General features: G+C 40.6%; 1 long non-coding RNA gene across 1 annotated transcript in view; it reads left to right on the forward strand.

Moving 5' to 3' along the window:
- LOC112076983 (uncharacterized) overlaps positions 1 to 3511 on the forward strand; it is a 9055-nt gene extending 5544 nt beyond the window's left edge. Inside the window, exons 2-3 of the long non-coding RNA XR_002895304.2 lie at positions 2945 to 3039; positions 3410 to 3511. This is a non-coding gene — a long non-coding RNA (uncharacterized lncRNA). The remainder of the gene's footprint in view (positions 1 to 2944; positions 3040 to 3409) is intronic.
- The last annotated feature ends 22 nt before the right edge of the window (positions 3512 to 3533 follow it).

Here is a 3533-nt window from a genome sequence, read left to right on the forward strand (position 1 = left end):
CGGGCTCTGGCTGGGCCACTCAAGGACATTCAGAGACTTGTCCCAAAGCCACTCCTGCATTGTCTTGACTGTGTGCTTAGGGCCGTTGTCTGTTGGAAGGTGAACCTTCGCCCCCAGTCTGAGGTCCTGAGCGCCCTGGAGCAGGTTTTCATCAAGGATCTCGCTGTACTTTGCTCCATTCATCTTTCCCTCGATCCTGACTAATCTCTCAGTCCCTACCTCTGAAAAACATCCACACAGCATGATGCTATCACTACCATGCTTCACCTGTAGGGATGGTGCCAGGTTTCATCAAGACGTGACACTGGCATTCAGGCCAAAGAGTTTAATCTTGGTTTCATATCAGACCAGAGAATCTTTGTTTCTATGATTTGAGAATCCTTTAGGTGCCTTTTGGCAAACTCCAAGCCGGCTGTCATATGCCTTTTACTGAGGATTGGCTTCCGTCTGGCCACTGTACCATAATGGCCTGATTGGTAGAGTGCTGCGGAGATGGTTGGGCTCCTGGAGGTTCTCCCATCTCCACAGAGGAACTCTGGAGCTCTGTCACCTCCCTGACCAAGGCACTTCTCCCCAAGTTGCTCAGTAATGCCGGCCGTCGCTAGGAATAGTCTTGGTGGTTCCAAACTTCTTCCATTTAAGAATGATAGACGCCACTGTGTTCTTGGGACTTCAATGCTGCAGAAATGTTTTGCTACCCTTCCCCAGATCTGTGCCTCGACACAATCCGGTCTCGGAGCTCTACGGACAATTCCTTCGACATCATGGCTTGGTTTATTTCTCGACATGCACTGTCAAATGTGCGACCTTAAATAGACAGGTGTGTGCCTTCCAAATCATGACCAATCAGTTGAAATTACCACAGGTGGACTCCAATCAAGTTGAAGAAATATCAAGGATAATCAATGGCCTCCCGAGTGGTGCAGCGGTCTAAGTCACTGCATCTCAGTGCTAAAAGTGTCACTACAGACCCTTGTTCGATTCCAGGCTGTATCACAAACCGGCCGTGATTGGGAGTCCCATAGGGCCGCGCACAATTGGTCCAGCGTCATACTGGTTGAGTTTGGCCGTGGTAGGCTGTCATTGTAAATAAGAATTTGTTCTTAACTGACTTGCCTTGTTAAATAAAGGTTAAATAAAAACAATGGAAACAGGATTTACCTGAGCTCAATATCGAGTCTCATAGCAAAGGATCTGAATACTTGTGTAAATAAGGTATTTCTGTTTGTTTTATTTTTAATACATTTGCCAAAATTTCTACAAACCTGTTTTCACTTTGTCTTTATGTGGGTATTGTGTGTAGATTAACGAGTAAATAGTTTTTATTTAAATCCATTTTAAAATAAGGCTTTAATGTAACATAATGTGGAAAAAGGGAAGGGGTCTGAATACTTTCGCGAATGCATTGCATAGTGTTGTTTTGGCTGACATGAAGCATTACCTCTCTGTAGATCCACATCATTTCAGATTTGTCAGATCTTCCCTGAAGTAACATGAACGCAAGAAAAAAAGTTTAAATGAACATAAAATAACATTATTGGATTCAAATTTCTTTGACATACAGTACCAGTCAATAGTTTGGACACACCTACTTATTCAAGGGTTTTTCTTTATTTTGACTATTTTCTACATTGTAGAATAATAGTGAAGACATCAAAACTATGAAATAACACATATGGAATCATGTAGTAACCAAAAAAGTGTTAAAGAAATCAAAATATATTTTGTATTTGAGATTCTTCAAAGTAGACACCCTTTGCCTTGATGACAGCTTTGCACACTCTTGGCATTCTCTCAACCAGCTTCATGAGGTAGTCCCCTGGAATGCATTTCAATTAACATGTGTGCCTTGATAAAAGTTAATTTGTGGAATTGCTTTCCTTCTTATTGTTTTTAAGTCAATCAGTCGTGTTGTGACAAGGTAAGGGTGGTATACAGAAGATAGCCCTATTTGGTAAAATACCATATTATGTTAAGAACAGCTCAAATAAGCAAAGAGAAACAACAGTCCATCAATACTTTAAGACATGAAGGTCAGTCAATCCGGAAAATGTCAAGAAATTTCTTCAAGCGCAGTCGCAAAATCCATCAAGCGCTATGATGAAACTGGCTCTCATGAGGACCGCCACAGGAAAGGAAAACCCAGAGTTACCTCTGCTGCAGAGGATAAGTTCATTAGAGTTACCAGCCTCAGAAATTGCAGCCCAAATAAATGCTTCACAGAGTTCAAGTAACAGACACATCTCAACATCAACTGTTCAGAGGAGAATACATGAATCAGGCCTTCATGGTCGAATTGCTGCAAAGAAACCACTACTAAAGGACACCAATAAGAAGAAGAGATTTGCTTGGGCCAAGAAACACGCAAAATGGACATTAGACCAGTGGAAATCTGTCCTTTGGTCTAATGAGTTCAAATTTGAGATTTTTGGTTCCAACCGTCGTGTCTTTGTGAGACGCAGAGTAGGTGAATGGATGAGATCTGCATGTATAGTTCCCAGCGTGAAGCATGGAGGAGGTGGTGTGATGGTGTGGGGGTGCTTTGCTGGTGACACTGTCAGTGATTTATTTAGAACTCAAGGCACACTTAACCAGCATGGCTACCACAGCATTCTGCAGGGATACGCTATCCCATCTGGTTTGCACTTGTTTTTCACGGTGGTTTGATTTGTTGAACACTTTTTTGGTTACTACATGATTCCATATGTGTTATTTCATAGTTTTTATGTCTTCACAATGTAGAAAATAGTACAAATAAAGAAAGACCCTTGAATGAGTAGGTGTGTCCAAACATTTGACTGGTACTGTAAATTGTTGTTATTATATGTAACATTTTCTTCTTGTAACATTCCTCGTAATTAATTTAACCACTTTAAATGAAATATAAAAGCATCTTAAATTGACGAATCCTCTCAAAATGTGATTTTTTCCCTCATTATTTAAGGCCATGCAACTGATTAAAGAAAACCTCCCTGCAATTACATCAGAAATGATGGCTGATGCAGAGCACGACAAACTATCATGGCTCTACAAGTAGAAGTACGGTGGAAGTCTACATATGTCCACAATTATGAATATTCATAAATAGGTGGCAAATTTGAATGACTTTCCCTAAATTCCCAGGTTTTCCGTAAATCCTGGAGCAGGATTCTGGATTTCATGCTCATTTCCTTCGTAATCTGGGAATTTCCAGACAGGATTTCTGAAAACCGTGATTTAAAAAAAAAAGTTACCAGAATTTGCAACCCAATTCATAAAGAAGTCTTAATCTGTCATTATCAATTTGTAAGACTAGCAATGTACATTTCTCACTGTTTCTAACCTCGTGTTCATCTTGTGTTCACTGTCTTTCACCTTGTGTTCACTGTTTCTCACTCGTGTTCACTGATAACTGTTTTTGCTGTTGCAGGGTAAGTGTTGTGGAATAATGAGTTACAGCGACTGGGATAGCAAGATTCCAGAGACCTGTAAATGTTTTAGTTTCAAGTCAGACCCGTCCCAATGTATGGAGGTGCAACGACATCTCTCTCTTT

Source organism: Salvelinus sp. IW2-2015, unplaced genomic scaffold (assembly GCF_002910315.2).
Source record: "Salvelinus sp. IW2-2015 unplaced genomic scaffold, ASM291031v2 Un_scaffold4179, whole genome shotgun sequence".
Taxonomy (NCBI): Eukaryota; Metazoa; Chordata; class Actinopteri; order Salmoniformes; family Salmonidae; genus Salvelinus; species Salvelinus sp. IW2-2015.